The sequence below is a fragment of the Xyrauchen texanus genome, chromosome 3 (genome assembly GCF_025860055.1).
Source record: "Xyrauchen texanus isolate HMW12.3.18 chromosome 3, RBS_HiC_50CHRs, whole genome shotgun sequence".
In the NCBI taxonomy this organism is placed as follows: domain Eukaryota; kingdom Metazoa; phylum Chordata; class Actinopteri; order Cypriniformes; family Catostomidae; genus Xyrauchen; species Xyrauchen texanus.
Window position 1 is genome coordinate 21,483,687 of NC_068278.1, and position 23,960 is coordinate 21,507,646.

General features: G+C 37.4%; 1 long non-coding RNA gene across 1 annotated transcript in view; it reads right to left on the bottom strand.

Annotated features, from left to right (window-relative positions):
• LOC127630003 (uncharacterized) overlaps positions 1 to 23,687 on the bottom strand; it is a 59,724-nt gene extending 36,037 nt beyond the window's left edge. Inside the window, exon 1 of the long non-coding RNA XR_007968819.1 lies at positions 23,675 to 23,687. This is a non-coding gene — a long non-coding RNA (uncharacterized LOC127630003). The remainder of the gene's footprint in view (positions 1 to 23,674) is intronic.
• Positions 23,688 to 23,960: the final 273 nt, after the last annotated feature.

A 23,960-nucleotide genomic window follows, 5' to 3' on the forward strand; every position in this document is an offset into this window, starting at 1 on the left:
ACACAACAGAAAATAATCTATTAAACAAACTCCAGCCAATAGCCGGAATAAGCACAAAGAACATGTAGATACATCCACATAACTGTCCCAAAGGTGCGTTCCTCCACAAAACTAGCGGAACAAACAAAAAAAATAAAAAAAACTTACAGTTTCCTTGGGCAGTCAAACAAATGTTCATTGAGCTAGCCCATTCTGCTGTTACATGAGTGTAACAAATGCCCTAATCACGGCAATGATTTGCAAGAAATATTCCACAAAGCAAACTCCATCCAAAAGGAGGCATAAGCAACAAAGAACGTGCAGATTCATCCACAAACTGTCCCAAGGGAGTGTTATTCCACAAAACAAACTCCAGCTGCTAGGCAGAACCAACACAAAAATAAACAAAAAAGGTGCTCAGTTTCCTCAGACAATCAAGTGAATGTTAAGTGAGTTGGTCCACTCGGCTGCATCGAGAGCTTCACACAATAACTTACTCATTCCATTGACTTTATGAAGGACACAGCTTGCTGTGAGCATGTAAATATTTTGCAGCCATCCTTAGTATCTTATCTCATTTTGGCCAGAATTGACTTGGGTCTGTCTCCCTCCACAGATCTCCGAGACGTGAATTTCGTCTACATGGCAGTATTACAGCAAGATCCTCCAAGTTAGCAAGGACCTTCATCAGTTATTGCCGACATGTGGCCAAACTGAGTCCCAGGCTTTCGGCCTGCTGCTCAGGGGCTTCATCTTCAGCATGTAAGTATCTTTTAATGTCTCCAGAGCCTGATGATTTTGAATTCTTTGACATATTGTCTTCATAGAACAGTTATGGAACATGGTGTATCAGATCTAAATGGTTTATGTCACAAAAAGTATTAAAACTAGCAAAGTGCGCAGAGCTCACTTTTATGTGTACATACAAACAATTTTTAATAGTCTTTAAGTGATTGCGATTAGTTGTATACATTTACAGAGAAGCTAAAGAATAATAAAGAAAAAACTATATGTGTAACATTTTATCATGTCGTACACTGAGTGTTGTTTTTTAAAATCATGTCATTTTATATTTTTATGTCGTACAAAGTTTGGGTTGTCTTTGTAAAAAAATTTGTCAAACGTATGAACTAATCTACTGCTAACCAAATCTACCTATGGGTATAAATAAAGTAACCTGAACCTGAACCTGATTTGTTTGTTGTATGCCATTTAAAAAAAAAACTTTAAATAAATAATAATTTAATACAAAGTCATAGTTTAAAGGTTGTGTTTAAGAAAAAAACAAACAAAAACAATAATACTTATATACAATTATTTTGAATTTCATTGTTGGAAGCAGATAAAGCTAAAGGACTACAACTGTATAAAGTAAAATTGTGTAAGATCATAAAATACAAATAAAAAACAAGGAAACAAATAATAAATATTGCTGCAAATGTCAATTTAGCTGCTATCTCTTTCTTCCCTTTTTTTAAATACAATTTTCTAAAGTTAAGACTTTCAAAAGTTTTTTAAAACAAAATTAAATCACAACTGACAAACAATCATAATTTTTTCCTACTGGATGCCACTCATATGCAACATGATGAGGCAGTGACAACAATGTAGCATACTACTGTTTGAAATGTTTATTATGGAATAATGCCTAATGTTTCACATACCATTAAAATAATAATAAAAAGAATTAAAAAATATGGAACCAGTATTCAGCACTGTGTAGTATTCAGTGAGTAGTAAGCTTTCCTTCCATTCTACACACAGTTAGACTTTTCTAAATGTATGTACATTTGACCTTTCACATTTCTTTTGACACACACACACACACACACATGTTGGTCTACACTGTAAATGATTTCTGTTGTTTTCACAGTAATATTGCTGTATTTTCAGTGAAAGTTTACTGTAGAAACAGTTTACAGTATGTTGCTGTCAATTTCATAGCTTTTACAGTATTATTGCTGTATTTCCAGCTTTGTCTACTGTAGAAACTATTTACAGGAAAGTTGCTGTCAATTTATGCTATTCTTTGAAAAAAAAAACAGAGTTAGACAATAATAACAGTAATCCTTACATTACTGTTAAATTGATGACAGTATTATTTCAGACAAGCCCCGACAGAGGACGTTTTTTTGGTTTATTGAGGTAATTTCAGCTTAGGAATTTTACAATACATTGTTTCATAAGGGAACCCATATATGAAGGCATTTAGTATATAGTTAAAAAAAAAGTTAAACATTTATGTGGGTGTTTTTTAATTGCGTGTCTTTATGGTTGCCAGATTTTGTCACAGACCCAACTAATCTAATAGGTTTAGCCTACACTTTTTTGGGTGGGAGATGTGATTCCCATCCAATGATCAATAACATAGGTTATGCAAAATAGATAAATTCAATTCCCATGATTTTTTTTTTATTATTAGTATTTTGCTTTCTAATTGCACACTTAATTACACAAAGAGCGAAATCGCAATGGGTATACCTGGCAACCAATCATCTAAACCGGCAACCAATCATCTATACCGTCAGCCAGGTGAGATGTAAAATTCTATTTGTATTCAATATTTTAAAGATGTGTATTTCTAAACGTTTCACCCCAAATGTGAAGATATTCGTTTTACCCTTAAATAATCGGTGGTGATTTTGATATAAAGATAACGTTAGCTTTGTAACGCAAACATTCTTGCCAGTTAGCCAAATACTAGTTATCACAAGGTTTGCTGTTAATGTTAGTTAATCATTTCAAGTTTAGAACAAAGTAAATCGAAATGTTATTTTTTCTGAACATTTGTGTGTAACGTTAACTTACACCGTGTGCGTGCGTGTGGCCTGTCACAATCAAGGCCTCATATGTGCCCCTACAAGGCTATGTTCGAAATCGACCTATGTTATCCACGACTTGAAGGGACAACCACAGTGTTTTCAATCATATTATATACATTTATAACGTGAGTACAACCGATATACACTTAAAGTGAATTACACAGTCGGTGAAAGTCGCGCCGAATGAATTCCCGCGTCTCGGCATCCTTCAGACCAGACGTACACAGGGTTCGATTTTGCTCACTCGTTTTCATTCACTTCAAGTACACTACCGTATATTAGTTTATTAATGTCTGGAAACAGCCACTGCCAACGGACTGAGGTTAATTTAGTTGTATATTTGATATTCGTTTGATATTCACGACAATGGTCATTATAATCTCTGTTTTTGTCACCTTGGGTGCTTCTCATTTCTTATTTGTGACAAATCAGGTTCTCCTCGTCAGGACCCCAAGCGATCTCAAATTAGTTTTAATTGGTAGGCCTACTCTCTTTAGTGTCTAATTACAATTCCTACAAAATCATGTTATGATAAATCCTTTTTGAACCACTTTAAAATGACCATTAATATCTGTAACTTATTATTTAGCATACTAGCACAGATACCGATTGGCCTGATAGCATACACGCATTTACACCTACTGTACATGTATTCAGTCATCTTTAATGCAATTATGTGTTAAAAAGATCAGGGTCATTAAGAAAGAGGATTCATTGTGAAACGAAGATCTCCGTAGGTTTATGCAGTGTTGAATATGTTTTTCATCTCTTTCAGCATGTATGTAGTTGGTCGACATTGCAGCCGCTGATGAGTATCGCTCTTACGGTTAATACAGAGGTAAGTAATTTTCAACTATTGAAGAACACATTCAAATACATCAAATTAGAGCGGTTTTAGCTTTTAACATGGATCGAGGAGATCAGGATCTTAGAATTTAGTTTAAAGGGATATTACACCCAAAAATGTACTCACACTCACATAGTTTCATTCTCATTAAACAGCTTTCATTTAATTTAAAGTATATGGAACCACAATACATTGAACCAGGAGATAAGCCAAAACTTAATACCTTTAATCACATTGATGTCTGCCAAGCTGTAGTGCAACTAAATTTTTGTTTTGTTCTCTATAGGCAGCAAAAATCTGGGATCTGCATTGGCCCTTCGAAGTCTGGACTGGAGAATGTTTTTACAGTTTAATGAATTAAATTTTAATAAAAGTTTTTAAATGGACTTCTGAGTGTTGTCATAATTGATGTGACATCTTATAATTAGTAATATAACTGTGAAATATTTGTGCATACAAGTCTTTATATTTCATTCTTTTTAAGCATGTAACAGATTGTATTTAGTCATAATATGTATATATGTGAATATAAAAACTATAATATGTGAATATAAAAACTACCGTAATCAATTATACTGCATAGTAACTTTACAGTGTTTTAAAATACAGTGCAAAAACAAGAACTGTAATTAATTTTACAGTATAAATATACTGTAAGTTATTATACAGTATGCTGTGAACTACTGTAGTCAGATTTACAGTAATTTTACCGTGGAATAAAATACTGAAGCTTGCTGGATATTTGTTGCCAGTAAGTTACTGTTGATTTTACGTTAAATTTTTTACAGTGTACCTATCATTATGAGGACTTTCCATAGACATAATGACTTTTATACTGTACAAACTATAGATTCTATCCTCTAAACCTAACACAACCCCTAAACCTAACCCTCACAGAAAACATTCTGCAGTTTTACATTTTCAATAAAACATTGTTTAGTATGATTTTTAAGCGATTTGAATTATGGGGACACTAGAAATGTCCTCATAAATCACATTTATAGCATAATAACCTTGTAATTACCAGTTTGTAACTTACAAAATTGTCCTCGTGAATCACAAAAACACGCGCACACACACACACACACACACACACACACACACACACACACACACACACACACACACACACACACACAAGCAATGTTCTTTGTTCAATTGCAATAAAATAAGTGTGTATAATCTAGACGTATCTATTAACTGTATTTTGTATATGTAGCTTCAGCAAATTTTCACATGAGACTTCTTAAAAATGAACAAAACTGTTGTACAGAGAAGGAAATTGTGTGCCAGTAACCTGCCAGCATCTGACCCCAGTTCTCCAGGGAAATGAATGTATTTTTACTGACTGAACTCTCCACAGGTAAGAAACAGAGAGCGAGAGAGAGAGAGAGAGAGAGAGAGAGAGAGAGAGAGAGAGAGAGAGAGAGAGAGAGAATATAAGACCCTGTAACCATAGCAACAAACAAGGAGCATATGTCAAGCCAGCATCACTAAATTACCCATTAAAGCAGGCAGAAAGAGGAGCAGAGCAGTGGGCAGGTTACCGCAGGCTAATGGACAGATAAGATGGCAAACATGCACACATCAGCTGCAAGACAAAACACTTTTAATAAAGGTGTCCTTTCATGAATGCCATCGGAACATATTTATAGGACTTTCCCTCAGAGGGTCGCATGCATTCATACAAGATCAACAGGAGAGAAAGAGGAAGGACAGATCAGGAAGAAGCGAAAGAGAGAGGGGGAGCTCTAATAGTTCACACAATTCATGCTATTAGCTGCCTCATTTATTCCCCCCTGACACAGGAAGGTCTGAATGAATGAATTAAATAATACATAAATATATAAATAAGTGCAGAGTGCAGGTGCTAACTAAACAGACAGCACATTTGCATTGGATATAATTAGCAGGCTGCAGAGTGTAGCGTGTCCTTGGGGAGGTTCTGTGATAACTGCCTGCTCTTGTATAAGGCTTTCATTTAGTAGTGTCAAAGGAAGCTAGCACATCTTCATTTGGGCCCTCTACCAGACTTAATTCAGCTTGGGTTGCAGTTACCAGCCTTTCCTTTCACAAGCTAAAAAAGGGAGGAAAGCAGGGAGTGAGGGAGAGAGAGAGATATAGCGAGTGTTTCCGAGAGTGGACAGCGGCCTGCAATGAATGTGGTTATTAAATTGTTTCAGCTGTAAAAGAGGGGCCCTATTCTTATGCTATTATAAAAAGATCCATTTATCCCCACTGATCGGACCCCGTCTCCACTCTCCTCCTCTCTCACTTTGATCAGCAAGCACATTGCTGTGATGTGTCCCATTCAATAGAGAATCTGGGGCAATTTTAATGCTTTTTAACCTCACCAGTGCTCCAATTCTTCTCTCTCTCACTCCGTTTAAAAATAGCTGTTAATTATACGTGAGTTTAAATGTCTTCCGTGACCCAGAAATGCAGGTTGGAGAGAGTGAGGGAAGAGAACCCACAGTTCCAAGCGTCTTGCCGTTTACAGTTAGACATTCAAATCTGAGAAAGAACGGACACTTTCACATTTCTGGGTTTGGAACGTGGAAGTTAACTGTGGTGTGGTAAATTTCTATAGCGGTGAATTGGAGACCACAGCAAATATTATTTAAAAAAATTAAAAATTATAAATGTACCTTAACTTTACAAACGAAATATAAAATGTAATTAAATAAATAAATGTTAAAAAAAATAGAGAGAGACTGATGCCACATTTACTGAAGTGAACTTTTACAATTTCTTTTTTTTTAATTGCATATTTTTTTTAATTATAGGGTAATACTTAGGTAACACTTTATATTAATGATCCCTTTGTTAAAGATGCAGGCACGTGCACACTTAGACATCAAAGGGGGTTAGAGTACCTGCTCTTTTTCTTCCTCGAGAGAAAGTGCCCTTTTTTTTTGGGGTGCTTTTTTTTTATTTATTTTTTATAAATGAATATATATATATTTCCTGTTTTCACACAGCTTCCCTGTCAAACAAATATATTTATTTAATAAAAAAATCTAAATGTCAGGTCGGGAGATGAGACTTTGTTGAGTTCCGATGCCCTCCCTCCATCTCTCTCCCTCTGCGTCTCTGCACAGCAGTGCAGCACACATTGGCACATCAGGCACACAGACAGGCAGGCAGGCAGCAGCCCTCCCAGCTCCTATCCCAGGTGTGTTTTTCTTGGCTTGTGTGGAGGTGAGAGTTGATGAACAAAAGACTAAGCTACCAGTGCCTCTACTTTACAACTAATTAGCCAAAATTCAAAAGACAAATATAGTTAACTTGTGTCTTGCTACCAGGCATGACTCATGAGCTACTAGCTAATGTAATAAGCTAGCTAAAGTTGAGCTAAGACAATATATCATGGCCATACAAGCTAATGTACTGTACTTAATGGAGACACAACATGTGAATACAGTAAAATATGTGTCTAATAATGTCATCACAATCGCAACAATTTTAAAAAAAAATAATAATTATGAGAAGTGCCCTTTTTTCTCCACTTGAGCCCCTTCCCCCAAAATATCTGTGATGACTCAGGAGAAGGCAGACGTGGGGGTTTGGATCCAAATGCGGTTTATTTGAAGAAAGCAGAGGGAACACAAACACTGGAACAAAATAAAAGGTCCACAATGGGAAAACGAAACTAAAACTCGGAAGAACATACAGGGGTTACACAGGTTGGGAAAGACATCCATGAAGGGCAGGGTAGAAACATAAACGGTAACCTTGAGCACGACAAGAAACATCAACATTAGTCAAACATCAAACAACGATCGACAAGGACTGAACAAAGAACCAGGGTTAAATACAAGAGGAACAAACAAGGGAATGAGGGTCACCTGGAACAATCAGGGAAGGAGAAGCAATCAGGGGAACACCAATCATAAAAAGAAACTACAGAGGACTACAATGACCAAACAGGAAACAGAAACTAAACTAAACTTCAAAATGACAGCACAAAACAAAAGACAACAGTGAACATGACAGAATAAAATAAACTACAAAAACCAAAACAGGAACTAAACTAAACTTCAACATGACAGCACAAAACAAAAGACAACAGTGAACATGACAGAATAAAAGAAACTACAAAGGACTACAAAACCAAAACAGGAAACAGGAACTAAACTAAACTTCAAAATAACAGTACAAAACCAAAAGACAACAGTGAACGTGACAATATCTGTGCACATCCTTTTAAGGGTGTATATAAAGGGGTACATTAATGACTCATAATGATTTAAAAAAAATAATTGACATGCAGTTATGACTATATGCAATACTTGCCAAATAGTTGGCATTTTAACTTACATGTTATAAATGCTTGTTAAATATACTTATCCATTCTAATCATGCAGTAATTCATGATTTATGTCACAATGCTGTAAAAATAGATACTTATAGTGAATAAAAAGGAGGGATTATATCATTTTGCTACCTTCTGCATTGCCTTTACTTTCATTAATATACTGTCTGCACTGACTTGTGCTGTCACTTTTCTATTGTATGTACATATATACAGTATATATATATAATATATTACTGCATGTACATAGGTTTTTAATGTTGGCAACTCCTTAATAAATTCTACATATGTGTCCTTTGTGCATATGTACCACTTCCTTGTTTCCCCATATTTTTTTATGTTGCAACTTTATGCTAAAATGCTTTAAATAATTTCCCCCCTACATCAATCTACCCTCCATACCCCATAACGACAAAGCAAACATGACAAAGCATATTTTTGATAACTTTGCAAATTTATTAAAAATAAAAAACTTAAATATCACATTAGCATATAGCGCATTCAGAAAATATTCAGACCCAATAATTTTGTTTTTAAAATGTTGTTATGTTGCAGCCTTATGCTAAAATGCTTTAAATTATAAATATTTTTTTTCACATCAATCTACACTCCATACACCATAATGACAAAGCTAAAATCTGATTTTTTTTTCATTTTGCAAATGTATTAAATAAACAAATATCAAATTGACATAAGTATTCATATCCTTTGCTGTGACACTTGAAATTTAGCTCAGGTGCATCCCATTTCTCTGGATCATCTTTGAGTTGTTTCTACACTTTGACTGGAGCCCACCTGTGGCAAACTGAATTGATTGTACATGATTTGGAAAGGCACACACCTCTCTATAAAATCTCTCAAAGCTAAAAATTTATATCAGAGCAAAAACACAGACATGAAACCAAAGAAACTGCCTGCAGAGCTCACAGACAGGATTGTGTCGAGGCACAGATATGGGGAATACTACAAAATATTTTGGCTGCACTTATGGTTCCCAAGAGCACAGTGGCCTCCAGAATTCTTAAATGGAAGAAGTTTGGAACCATCAGAACTCTTCAAATAGAGCAATCGGGGGAGAAAGAACTTGGTAAGAGTGGTGACCAAGAACCTGATGGTCACTCTGGTTGAGTTCCAGAGATCATGTGTGAAGATGGGAGAAACTTGCACAAGGACAACCATCAATGCAACACTCCACAGATCTCAGCTTTACGGCACAGTGGCCAGATGGAAGCCTCTCCTAAATGCAAGACACATAAAATAGCACCTAAAGGACTCTAAGAGTGTGAGAAACAAGATTCTCTGATCTGATGAAATGAAGATTGAACTGTTTGGCCTCAATTCCAAGCATCATGTCTTGAGGAAACCAGGCACTGCTCTTCACCTGTGCAATACCATCCCAAAGGTGAAGAATGGTGGTGGTAGCATCATGCTGTTTTTCAGTGGCAGGGACTGGGGGACTGGTCAGGACTGAAGAAAAGCTGAACGTAGAAAAATACAGAGATTTCCTTAATGAAAACCTGGTCCAAAAAGCTCAGGACCTCAGATTGGGCTGAAGGTTCACCTTCCAACAGGACAATGCCTTTAAGCACACAGTCAAGACAATGGAAGAGTGGCTTAGGGACAACTCTGTGAATGTCCTTGAGTAGCCCAGCCAGAGTCAGAACTAGAACCCAATTGAACATCTCTGTAGAGACCTGAAATCGACGATCTGTCATCGATGGCCCCCATCCAGCCTGAAAGAGCTTGAGAGGATCTGCAGAGAAGAATAGCAGAAAATCTACAAATCCAGGTGTGAAAAGCTTGTTGCATAACACACAAAAAACTTGAGGCTGTTATCGCTGCCAAAGGTGCATCAACTAAGTACTGAGTTAAGGGTGTGAATACCTGTCAATCTGATATTTAATAAATACATTTTTAATAAATTTGAAAAGTTATCAGAAATCTGGTTTTTGCTTTATCATTATGGGGTATGGAGTGTAGATTGATGTGAAAAAAGTATATAATAATTTTTGCATTAGGATTCAACATAACACAATTTGACAAAAGGAAGGGGTCTGAATACTTTCTGAATGCACTGTATAATTGTATATGTTACTTATGTTAAATAATTGTTATAAAAAATCTATAACATGCTGTTATGTTTCATGTTATTATAATCACATATCAATGCTTAATAATGCATTTGTGAATTAGTTATTGGTCATATATGAACCCCTTTATAAACCCTTAATATAGGGATTATTAACGCACAATGTTACAAAATAATGTTGAAAATGTACACTAAATAATGATTATATGTATATAATTCTGGACGTTGAGGTGAAACGTATCTTTGCAGGCTGTGAAAATGGTCCAAAGCTTGAGAGATCTAACGGAGTAACACTACAGAGATTGGCAAAGCACAACTGTTTTGCCTGAAACCAAATTGAGAAGAAGAGGATGAGGGAGTGGAGGGAAGGATGTGTTTTTATCAGTGGTGGTACCTGCGGAGTGGACTGTACAGGGACCTGAAGACTCCACCTAGAGGGAGACTGATAAATAAAAAATCAGCCTGAGGAAGTGAATAAAGATGTAAGAAGATGTCTAGTTGCTCCCTCCTCCGTCTAACTGTTCACCTAAGGGATCACACACACACACACACACACACACACACACATTTTCATGCCTTGCATTAATGCCTTGATATGGTGGGATTTTTACAATGTGAGAAGAGATGCAGCTGCATTTCATGACACCCTGCTGTGTGTCCCTCAACACATATACACCTCATTCCATTGTCATCACCATTTTCCTCTGCCTTCCAGGTAAGAAAACGACACAATTCCCTATGAGCTGTAACGAAACAGAATCATACTGAATACTGAACATCTACACTTCAATTCAAAGCTAGGGGCAATGGAGAGGACTTTCTGAGAAACATCAGCACACAGCTACTACAGTCCATTTTTATCTGTACATGAAACTGCAGTCACTGTCTCTCCCTACAATGTAGAGGTCAAAGTAACAGGCCTAAACATTTTGAAAGCATGAGGAGTGTAACTGAGTCATGAAGAGTTACTGCAGAGTGTCTTATTCACATGTGAGTCAGTGAAACATATATACATTACTAGCAATATATCCTTGATCTTTTCGTAGTTGAATTTTAAGGTATTGGAATTAGTGACAGAGCAAAGAGACTGAGGGAAAAAAAGGCATGATATGAATTAACTTAATACTTTCTCTCATAATATCCAGAGAGCACTATAAGTAAGCCATTGATTCCCCTGAAAAGATTAAACACTGTGGATCTGTGGTGAACATAAAACATTGCTCAGTGTTTATTTGAGCATCCCAACCAGCCCGACACAGCAACATTGGCTCAATTAATGGTGCACATTTGCAGCAGGGCTATCTGTTTGACCATACAATAGAAGACCAGGGAGTGTTTGAGAAACCTGTTTGAAAATATTTATTATTGCTATTGCATTTGTTTACTCTGAAAATACACACTTTGCCTTCCTGGGACACAGTTTTACACACACACACACACACACACACACACACACACACACACACACACACACACACACACAAACATATATATACACAACTTATTTTTGACCATTTTATGATTCCCATATCAAAAGCATCTAATAAGTCTGTGGCAGATCACATTTTTAAAGTGGAAAGCAGGAAGCGGGAGCAGGTTGAACAATCCACGTGAGACATTTAAAAAAACTTTTCAGTGTACAACACAATGGGGTGCATTTCAACAAACTACGTTCAACAAAAACTCACACAAACACTAACAGGCTTTGTGCATCTCTCTCTCTCTCTCTCTCTCTATCTCTCTCTCTCTCTCTCTCTCTGTCTGTCATGGTCTCTCCTTTTAATGCTCTCCCCAGGGCCTACTGCAATCAGAAACAGGTGTTAGACATCATAGCTCTCAGGTGTGCACCCTTACCGCTTTCTCTCTCTCCCCTGACGAACGCTCTACCACACCCCTGCCACCACAAAGTCATTATTGCTTACTTGCTTAAGCGCTGTGTCACCCATGGTGGGTATAGGCGATATCCTTTGAAATCTGTCACAATTGCAGTCTGTTAGCTGCGATTGAAGCTAGATGTTGTTGCCACGATTTGTCGTATTGTTTTTGGCTGAGGCCGAATGGTTTCATAATGAATGATTGTGCTTCATTGTGGAAGTAATTATTACTTTTGCATGATAAAGTAGAACTTAATAGTCTCCAATTTTTTTTCTCTCTATAGAGAGAAAAAAAATTGGAGACTATTAAGTAATAATATATATATACATATTTTTCCTCCATATCTTGTGAACATCTTTCAGATCAGACCCAGACAGTATCTTGATCATATTACATAAAGATCTTGATTAACCTTAGATGCCGGACAGAACTAGAATGCCCTCAGAACGAGCATACACTCTGACCTTCAGTTAAACAACAGTTGCATGACAGACATTAAACATATGTTAATGTAAAACGTATGCTTATGTTCATCTGCAGCAAGGTGGAAAGGTCTAATACACATATTTACACAACCAAAAAAAAAAAAATGTCAATTTGAAATGTTCCTTGTTAAAACTGTAAATTAAACAATTGTTTAATTAACATAATATTCATGTTATAATAATGCAATTGTCAAAACAATTGTTGTAAAAAATATCTAGGATATATTTGGTAAACTGTACATCATTAATATGTAATAACATTGTGACAATATTCAGTAAGCCAGTATGTCTTGTGATAGCTTTATATTTCCATTGTGATGGCTTTGGCTAATGTCAATCCTTAGAGATTCCTTGGTGTTAGTCCACTGGATAACTACATATCAAGAGAGTGACAGTGTTGACGGCCATTCATAGCTTAACGTAGCTAATACATTTGTCATTTGGCTGCAAATAACAGGAATGCATTGGTCTGTTCATGATTTTGGTGCTATGTACAAACCCTGTAAAATCTAAACTAGAAATTCACTAAGACATTCTTAACAATAAAAACAATTATGTGGCAATATAGTGCATACACATGCATTGTATTAAATGTATTGCAGTAAATATCAGCAGAAAATTGAGAAAATCCTCATTTTTATTGCCTCCTTAAAGTATAGGCAGATTTTCAAGAGGAAAGTGAAAATGATTATAAACTCAGTCATTATGAATTCAGTCTTATAAAAAGTTTTCAGGTGTCAGATGTAAAGAGTACAGCATAATGTACCAAAAAACATGAACTTACTTTATTTCCCTTTAGGCCAGAACTTAACACCATTATTCCCTTTATTTGTGCTGATCTGAAGTGAAATGTTTACTGAAAAAATCTTGAAAGCATTTTATGTCTAGGCAAAACTAAGAAATTTTTAAAGCAAGGATGTCTTTGTGAAGAGTTTTTGGTGATGCTAATGAGTTGTGAGCAAATGATCTAGTCTAAGAGCTATGATTCACTAGAAACAGAATGACTACATGCGGAATGTGAGCCAACACTAAAAATTCTAAACATTTAGCTGTAAAATGTTGCTTTGAGATACATTTTTCTCTCATTAAGATACATCCAAATCCCCTTTGAAACTTTCTGTGTATTCTTATAGGACAGAAAAAGGTTAAAATGTTGACCCTCTTGAGCAAAGGAGCACGCAAAAAAAAACGTGCTAATTATGTGTTCAGTTACATGGAGGCCTAGAACCGAGCTGATTGTGAGTAATACTTTACATAGCAAAGCATGCAGCAGTTTGCCTGAAGCAAGAGAGCAGAGTGTGAAGGCATTGCGGTCAAGACCTTTTCTCCCTTATATAAATCTAATGAGATGACAAACACATGCAAATGAGCACGTTCTCTAATCTTTTTAATGAGCACAGATACTTATCAGCTATCTGAGACAAACATCAAATGCACTCGCACACCCTGACAACACCAGCGAGTGAGAGACTCGAGAATTAGTGATAACAGTGGAGGAACACAAACAGGCACATGCGTATGTACATTTACCCAGTGTGAAGTCACTCACAAAAGCAAACATCCAGCTGCTCATTGAAAAGCGAGTTCCAACTCAACATGAGATGTAAGACTATAAGACCAAGAAAACCATGAGAAAGTATTTTTGTATTTTGGCAGCTGAAGTCATGTGATCCATCGACACAGCCTTAATGCGTCGACTAGTTAATCTGTTGTGTAGTCGGTGCAACCGACCGTTTACACCGACTACGCAACAGGTTACCGACTATGCAACAAGTTAACTAGTCAACGTGTTAAGCCTGTGTCGATGGATCACATGACTTCAGCTGCCCTTACGAAAATTGAGAGTTCATGGCAAATTTGCCGCAAACTTGCCGCAAATTTAACCACTGATAATTTTCACATGTAAATTAGCTTTGCAGCTAACTTGCAGCAAATTGTACATTGTTGTCAAAGGTTTTCCAGAGGTTTACCACTACCGGCGAAGAGCTACTGGGAAACATTTGTGGCAAATCAAGAGCTCAATTAGCCTACATGTGAAAATAACAAGCAGCAACAATATTTTAGATTTTTTTGTTATGGTGCTCTTTTTCTAGATGGCGATAGCAGGTAGAAAATTCCTCTGTTCATAAACTCTGTCCCAGTGTATTGGCATGCAATGTATATTTAAAATTATGCGAAAGTGAACCAAGAGCACTTTGTGCTAGCTAAGCACGATATGAAACACCCTGCATGCATTGCAGAAATTTAAACATTAAGTCAAAACTTTGACATTAATTCAGAATATCTTATATTATTTTTTTTTTATGAGAACGAGGATCCTCGCTTTTTTATTTTACATGACAACACTACCTGCATGTTGGTTACACCACCTGACTTGGATTTCATGGTCAAATGTTTAATAATGTAATAATATTTTACAACTAAATTGTGCTGCATATTTTGTAATAATAATAAAATACAATTCTATATGCCAACATTTCATTTTCCAATAATTTCATTAGAGTTATTATTTTATTATTTATTATTATTTTATTTTTAATTTTAATTATTTATTTATTTATTTTGACAGTTACAAAACTTAGACATTAAAAAATACCAAAATGACAAAACTCATTTCATCATGTTCCTCATTGTAGAGATTATTAAGTAATTGTTTTGTGTGAATTTGTATGTATTTTTTAAGAACTTGAAAGTTAGTGTCACATCATTGACACTTCAATAGTTTATTCAATACAAAAAAGAGAGGGTAAAAATACAATAAAATAGGATAAGAGAGGAAAACAGGTGCATACTATGGTGAAGGTTTGCATGCTAACATTAGCGAAAGCGCCATGACAGCAGCATGTAAACAATAGAAATTAAACAGCAAACATCTTACTTTCAGTTATCATCAAGTGGTTATGACAGCTTCTTTTACTGATCTCATGTGGATTCCATTCATAGAATGAAGCAGAAATCAAACATTTATAGAGTATTTTTACTCTATTTTAGAACATTTATAGGGACCCACCTGTCTTTAGCATGTTAAAGTGTTGAAGCCAAAATTATTGAAGTACCCTGAAAATAATCAAATGTGTTGGTCAGAAGAGGACAGAAACTAAGGTGTGGAATATGGCTGTTTTTGCATTGTTTATGATAATAGAAGCCACATGAATCTGTCAAGGTAAATATGCACACTTTTATTTTCACCAGTATCATCTCAGTTGCGTCCCTCCATTCATAAACTATCTGTCAATACCGCGTTAAACAGCAAAGATGCTGCAAGCCGTGTGGAACATCAATAACATAGAAAAATACTAAAGAGTATTGCAGAGAGAAAGACACAAAAAGAGCCAGGGAACCAAAGTTCAGAGGCTAATGTTTCATCAGAGTAAAAAGTAATTGAAGGCCAGTAGATGAGCAAAACCATGGTGTTTAATGACAAATGGCGGGTGGCCACCATCGGACACTGAAGACCTTCCCCCGCCAAGTCATTCTCCCTCTCCATGGCCCCCTCAGAGTATTATTAACCCTGAGGAATGTTGAGCATTCCAAATGGTTAAAAAGGCAACTGGCCAAGAGTAAAATTCAGGTCCTGAAAAAACACAGCTGCCCAGAGCCCATTTCACTTAGGGCCAACTGGCTCCTTTCAAGGCATAAATCCACAGTGAACAAGGAGGGAATGCCCATGTCTGTGTAGTGTTTCTCTATCTGTCTTCTTTCTCCCTCTTGGCATCACTATCTCCATCATTCTCCTTTTCACTTTATTTAGACCTAGCATAGGTCTTTAGATCTACTAATACTAGATACCATTCTGTCTTTCTACATTTCGGACAGCTTGGACACGCCAGTTCAGTCTTCATTAATAGTATTTTCGACATTTTAGAATAATAGTTAAGTCATCAAAACAATGAAATAACAAAATGAAAGAATAAGCATTATGTAATGACCAAATATGTTAATCAAATCAAAAATATCTTATATTTTATATTCTTCAAAATAACAACCCTTTGTTATTGTTTAGATTGACAGCTTGAAAACTCTTAACCAATTTTATGAGATGTTACCCTTTGATGCTTTTGTATTAAAGGAGTACCCATGTATGCTGGCCACTTGACTGCTTTTCCTTCACTATTTGAACCAACAAAAAATAATAATAATAATTAGTCTATTCATGTAAAGAAATTCATATGATGACACTAGTCAATCCTTTTTAGTGGAGGAAAACGCAGTTCTAATGTGTATAATGAAGCAAAATCAATGCATTTTCAAACAAAATGTATTAGTGCAGATGTGTCCTCAGTTTATGTAACATACAATAGAATAGAATAGAATTCCACATGGTTGGAAATTGTTGTAGTTACATGGGATGGTGTATGAACGTGAATGTATCATATACTCTATATACATTGTTGAAAGAGAGCAATATGTATTGTATGAAATACAATTATTTCTGAAGCCTATATGTTTAATAATATACAGTATACCCTTTTACTTCTTTTCACCAATGCCTTTGCCAGATTAGACCCAAGTATCATACAATGCCATTTGCACACCTTATAGTATCTTGTGAAGATTGGAGGAAAATCATGTGCTGGTCTTAGCCTCAGGTGATCTTTAAGGATATTGCCTCTGTGCAGTGTCTACAGGGCCAGTCAACCACAAAAGTGATCTGTGTTATAAAGTCATTGCCCGTGTGACCTTTCTGTGTGCCCTTCCCCCTCCCTTCTCTGGGACCTGAGACCTTTCTCTGACATTTAAAGCTAAGCCACCTATTACAGCCAGTACACACTTCTTAGCACCAAGAGGTCAAACACCAATACAAAATTCCCCTATCCATATCTATTAATTAGTGAAGCGCATGTTTACTGAGTGCATACTGTTCATGTCAATCTCTCATTTATAAGAAGGGGTTTTGCGTCATGGACATCTCGTATTCTCACACCTTTGACATGCTCTTCTCATTTTGGAAGGATGGACATTAATGTTTGGTATACAAATGAAATAAACATAATTCTGATTTAATTTTAATTATGGTTTCAGTTTATTAATAGACACATAGACTGAAGTCAGCAAATAACAAACAGAAATACAGGATGTGAGTGTAGTCACATTTCATTCACATCACATATCAGCACAGAGTCATGACCGAAAAGATAAAATTAGCTAGATGTCCTTGCAAGAAACACAGAGCACCTGTGACAGGGCAGGAAATGTGAGTATAAATCGTGTCTGTTTAATACTAATTGTGATTTGGAGTAGAGAACTGGATGGCCTGAGAAAGTGTAGAAATGTTACTACACTAAAAAATGATAGCTCTTTGGCTGAACTTGATTCAATCAAGTACAGTGGTTACATGTGTTTATATACTCCTTTATATTAATTTAGCACAAAAACACAAAATAACATTTGACATTAACATATAATAATAATAGCGGTCGACTGATATATACTTTTTTGCTGATTAATCGGCACCAATAACAGATTTATGGAACTATCGGTTATCTGCAAAAATCCACACGATAGTTATTCCCCGTTGACAAAGATGTTCGTCTAGTGTGCGTTTACATAGAAAAACAAATGGATTATTGCAAATGTGTTCAGTGAGAACAGCCCCTTACAGTTGGTGGAGGTCTTTGGCCATTGTGTCTTGCACTCTTATAAGCATTTCTCAGATTAAGCAATGAGTTTTTTAAATAAAGTCAGGAAAGATTTTCAACTTGTAAATGTGTGTCTCAAGATTCTTGCATTCGGTTCCAGTCTGTTGTGTTCCATCTGATTGAAAAGGCCCTGGCCTGGGCTCATAGTCTGAGCCGCTTCACCACCGAGTTCAGCCGAATACCACTGCTCCATGTCCTCCATGACTGCACCTCTAGCCAAATCCCATGAGGATGCCATGCTCCACATTGAATGGGTTCAAATTCCCGAAGGCGATGGTAAACCTAATGCTTTGTAAGCACTTGAAACTGCATCAGTAAGCCAATGAGACTTTGCTTAGACAATGAAACACCCCTATTGTGGCAACACAACAGGGGTGCTCTGATTTATGCCAATGGCTAAAACGGTCAATATATACTAACCAAGGCTAAACCATTTTTCGGTTGTGGGAGATTTGAGGTGCGTACAGTGGTGTACTCATCCTGATACTGACCGAAGGGCAAATATGAGAGAAACGGATACGTTTATATGTTTGAATTTTGTTCACTGAATAGGAGCTCATCCTTCGATACACAGCAAGCCTGTCATGCTCATGTGTAGACCCATTTTTGTTGTAAATTGAGTTATAATATGCATGCCCAGAGACACTTGGTCATGGAGGCAGAGGCAAAGCTCAAGCTGAAAATATTCAATGCTCGTTTGCCAGCGTAAATTATGGGGGAGACTGAGCTATATTGGTGTACTGAATAATGGGTTAGAACTAAACTGGTCCCAAAATATAATGGGGGGACAATGCATAGTACCCAGATAACGCAAAACACCCTGGCGAACAGAAGTCGTGGGAGAAAAACGAGGGAAATTCCAAATGGAGCCGGTATTAGCTCAAAGTCATTCCTTAATGCAATGCGCTTGGTTGGTCTGTGTAAAGGGGGTTAAGCAAAAGGAGGAGGCGAGAACCTGCTTGACAATATAAATAATAGTTTTAATATAGAACTGAATCAAAAACACACAAACATAAACACACAAAGCAGCTGCCTGTCTTTCTCTCTCTCTCTCTCTCTCTCTCTCTCTCTCTCGAACTGTCGTCTGTCTGCCTAAACTGCCTTTATCCCTTGCACGCCCCCATCAGACTTATTGGGGACCGGGTGTGCGTTGTTCCAGCCCAGCCCCAACATCCTCTGCTCTACAGACTGCAAAACCATCATGTGTAGATCCAACAGCTGACTGAAAAGAGCGACGTCCATGCCGCCACTGAAAATTTGAGTAGTGATAGTAGTGCGCATCTCTTTTCTTGTCAGAATGCCCGTGTGGTCCACAAATGAGCGAGAGACAAATAAATAAATAACAAGTCAAAATTCCTTGCTTTTCTTGATAGCATCCCAAAACAATAATGGCAGCGACGAAGCACCCACGCGTTAGTTCACCATCACTCCATCGGGGAATATTCTCTTATTCCAGCCCCCTCGTTCTGCGGCCGGGCTCATGCATGATCCCCTCCGCCACAAGCAGTTTGCTTCTAACGGGGAGGGAAGAGAGAGAGAAAGCCCAAGGTGCTCCTTCATTGCCTTATTCATGTGCATTCTCCCAACATGACACAGAAAAAGACAATTGTGACAAACGGGCCAATTAGTTTCCTTACCTACAAACAATGAGTTCTCTCATACAGTTTTTTTAACAGAGACGGATCAAGACGCACATGGTAACTCTTTCACATAAAATGGTTAGTGGCACCATTTTAGCTATCTCAAGAATGGTTTACAACTCTAATCTCTTTCCTGGAGAAAGTGCCTTGGTAGATTCCAGTCAGAACAGACATGTTGTCTCAGGCTTGGGGCAGTATTTGGCACCCCCGGCCAGACTTGCAGAAGTTATGGGTATGGCCCTTCAACGGAGTGGACTTTTGAATGATGGGTTATCCCCTGCTGTTCTGTTCATCAGAAAATGGTCACCGAGCTAGGCCTCAAAGCATGTCTGACAAGACTCGTGCTTTTGTACAAAGGGAGGACGACAAACATGAGGAAGAATCCGATGTCCGTTCGCACTCCAATCTTCTCAGACATAAAGCCGAAATCCCAAACTGCCCCTGCACATGGAGGTTCAATCTGGAGGCTGTGGAACTGGAACAAGTGGGGATAATGCCTCATGGTGAGAAATTGCAAGCCTCGAACAGCGTAAAAACCTCATTCATATTGCTCTGAAATAACACTTTTCTTAAATTCCATCCAGTCTTTCCACTCAGAAGGGAGAATAATTATGATCCTCGCTTCAAAGTGAGTTGTTGGTACAACATGTGCCAGAAAAGATTGCGCACTGAAGAACATAAAATTTGACTAGATGGTTACAAAGTGAGCGATTTTATGTAGCTCCCAAAGGGCGTCACTTAAGCACATTTAAGCATAAGGGCTTCAGACCATGTGACACACTGGGCATTTTTCAATGCGATTACGCAGCTTGAGTTCCTATGAAAGGTAACCCACCATAGTTTGATTATAACTGCATATGAAAACGTACTGATTACTACAGTCAGTGAGTGAGGAAGTGTGTACAGACACACACACAGTTGAACTAAGGTACAAGTGAGTATTCCTGGCAATATTGCGCCTTTGACATCAAAAATCACACACAAGAAAATAGGGAAAAAATAAACAGTGTCAAATCCTCTTGCTCTTTCTATTTTAAGAAGCAGCTTGGCCCATCCCCACAAGAGAAAGAAAAATGCTGTGATTCAGAATACAACTCTGTTTTCCACACGGAAAATGTGGGAAAGAGAAAGAGAGAGAGAAAACATGAGAAAAATGGGTTGAGGGATATTTCTAATGTCAGTAGACATGGTCCAAGTTAGAGACTGAGGAAAAACAGATAAAAAATATCCGGTGATTTAAAAAAATCCCCTGGACAAGCTCCCAGAGTGAATGGAGAAATGAAATATGTACCAGCCAGGCCTTTGGGAATTTTTCCAAGACAGATATTTAGAATAGGATAAGGAAACCGGCTGCTGTCGAGAGACAGAGAAGTGAGCAAATGTGTAAAGGTGAGAGGAGATGTTGATGTCAAAAGGATTTCATCCTTGGAAACAAAGCACTGGGATTCCAGGGACTTCCTTGGTCCTTGGCAAACATTATATGATTGATATTGTATGTGCCTGTTTCTGTGTGTGTGTGTGTGTGTGTGCGTGCGTGCGTGCGTGCGTGCGTGCGTGCGTGCGTGCGCGCGCTTTGAAATGGATTTTCTTTTATTGTGCCATATTTTGCCATACCGGATTGCCCTTTGATCTGCCGTGTGTGTGGGTGTACGTTGTACAATTTGTGCTTGTGTGGGGTGTATATGTGTAAAGAATCACCAAGGTGTTGGGTCAGGCCTGTGACATGCCATAGCAAAGTGTCAGATACTTCCAAGAGTTGGAACTGTTTCACATGCCTGGACCAAAATTAGAAGCTCATTACAAAATTGGAATTCTTAAACAAAAGCTTTCTTAATAGAATGTTGTAGGTTTATTATCTATTGGTCTCAATAGGTGTAACGGTAAAATAAAAAAAAATATTTGGAAAAATTGGCAAATTCAGGTAAATTGGGACATTTTAACTGTAAAAAAGTGGCCCATTGTGCCTCAATTCACACTAATATTGTGTGTGTGTGTGTGTGTGTGAGAGAGAGAGAGAGAAAGAGAGAGTGAATGAGAGTATAAGTGTGTGTATAAGGGAGAATGACTTCCGTGTGTGTATTAATTGACCTCTGAGAATGACAGTGTTAATAGCTACCCTACTTGAAAAATGCCATATATATTCAAACTTTCTGCTATGATGTGTGTGTGTTGGGTGGGGTATTTGGTTTCATACACCTCGCAAGGCCAGGAAAGCAACTTCAAACAGGGCCAAGTGAGTCAGTCTTTTCGTGAACACATTTAAGACTGCAACTCTGTACTCACACACATAGGCTATATCTGAACATGTGGGAATACACATAAGAAAATATCCCACACACATAAAATCCTGCATACAAGTTATTAAAATGCATGTATATGATTTGGAAGTTTGAAGGTAAGAAAGAAAGTTTATAAGGAAGTTTGAAAGGATGTTTAGAAGATTAGAAGAGATGGAAATCTAGTTAAATTTTTTTTAATGAAGGACGTTTCGAAGAAAGGGAGAAAGTTTGGACGTTTGGAAAGAATGAAGGAAGTTTGGAAGATAGGTAGGACATTTTGAAAGAAGAACGTTTTGAAGGAAATTTAGGACAAAAGGAAGAAAGGAACATTGAATGAAGGTAGTTTGGAAAGAAGGAAGCAAGGAATTTCTGAATGAGGGAAGTTTGGAAGAAAGGTAAAAAGTTTTGAAGGAAGCAATAAGTTTGGAAGAAAGAGATAATGTTTGGAAGTTTGGAAAGAAGATTGGAAGAAAGTTTGGAAGTTTGAAAGTATGGAAACAGATTTGGAAGTTTGGAGAGAAGGAAGTAAGTTTGGAAGGAGGGAAGGAAGGAAGGAAGGAAGGATGAAAGGGTGGATGAAGGGAAAAAGGAAGGTCAAGGTCAAGGTCACAGTCTTTCTATAAACTCCAGGCATTTCTCTATTATCCACCTGTAGCAATCATGCAGCACCCTGACAGATGTCGATTTCACTCTACCACTGTGCGTGTTCATATAATGTGTAACTGTGAAAGCAAATGTCTGTGATCATGTTTGCCCGCTAGCTTGTGTATTTTATCCCTATCTGGTCTCTCTCTGCCACTGTATACCCCCAAATCCTCTCTGCAATTCTTCCATATCTCCCATTCCCTCTTACATCCAATAACATCTCTATTAGGATTCTCCGAAGGCAGGAAGTGTCTGGCTTAGGCAGAGAATTAAGCTGGGCTGGGCTGCAGCTCAGGTGCCTTCTCCCCTAAACCTACCTTACAGAGAAACATTCACTCTGGCTGTGACTGCATCACGCTTCTATTTCCAGATTTGGAAACACAGCCTAGCTCAGCTGTTTGTCATGCAGTGCTGACTTTAATATTTTGGATGCCGGTAGTCCTTCATTGCTGATCATGGATCAGGTTTCTTTAAACAAAACAAAATTGCTTGCATAACGAAGGGCAACACCAAGCTGGTTTCAGATATGCAGTGGATGTGGGGTAAAGAGTGATGTCCCTGGTCCTGAAAAGCTGCTATATCTATGGAGAAAACATAGCTACAATGTTTATTTAAACAGCTAAAATCTATTACAAATGAATGTCAGCTTGGATGAAATAGGGAAGAAAAGTGGTCACAAGCAAGCAGGCAACAAGAAAGCAATGAAAAAAGCAAGAAAGCAAGCATGAAAAAAAGGGTTCAAGTTTATAAAGGAGGCTCACAGGGTGATAAGAGAGCTACACGCCCAGCTGATTCTGGCCCTCTTATGGACCCAGTGGGGGTGCCTTTGTAAAAGTGGGCGAAGGGCTGGCTGTTGTCATACCGCCTTAATAGTCACTTCAGGGGCTGAAAAGGGCCTGACTGGGTCAGCCTCCCCTGGGCATTCGAGCAGAAGCTCAGACAGTTGAAGTGGATTGTAGTCACACTATAGGCTACAAGATAGTGATGTGGGTTTTATCATATGACAGTGTGGGAACAGATGGACAGATGTTGGGTTAATCGAAGGCATCATGTACTTACATGTGTATGAAGGGGCACCAGTGGTTGTCCAGGACTACTTGATGCCATAAATGTTTTCTGAAATAAATGAAACTAAATAAATAAATAATAATAATAATTTAATAAATATAGATATACATACATATATAAGCACACACACACACACACACACACACACACACACACACATGCATACACACACATATATATATATATAATTATAAAAAAAATTATACTTTACAAGCTGCAAACAAAAGTAGCTCACTACATTTAAGCTTTTTAAGAAAGCAATATATTTTAACCTATA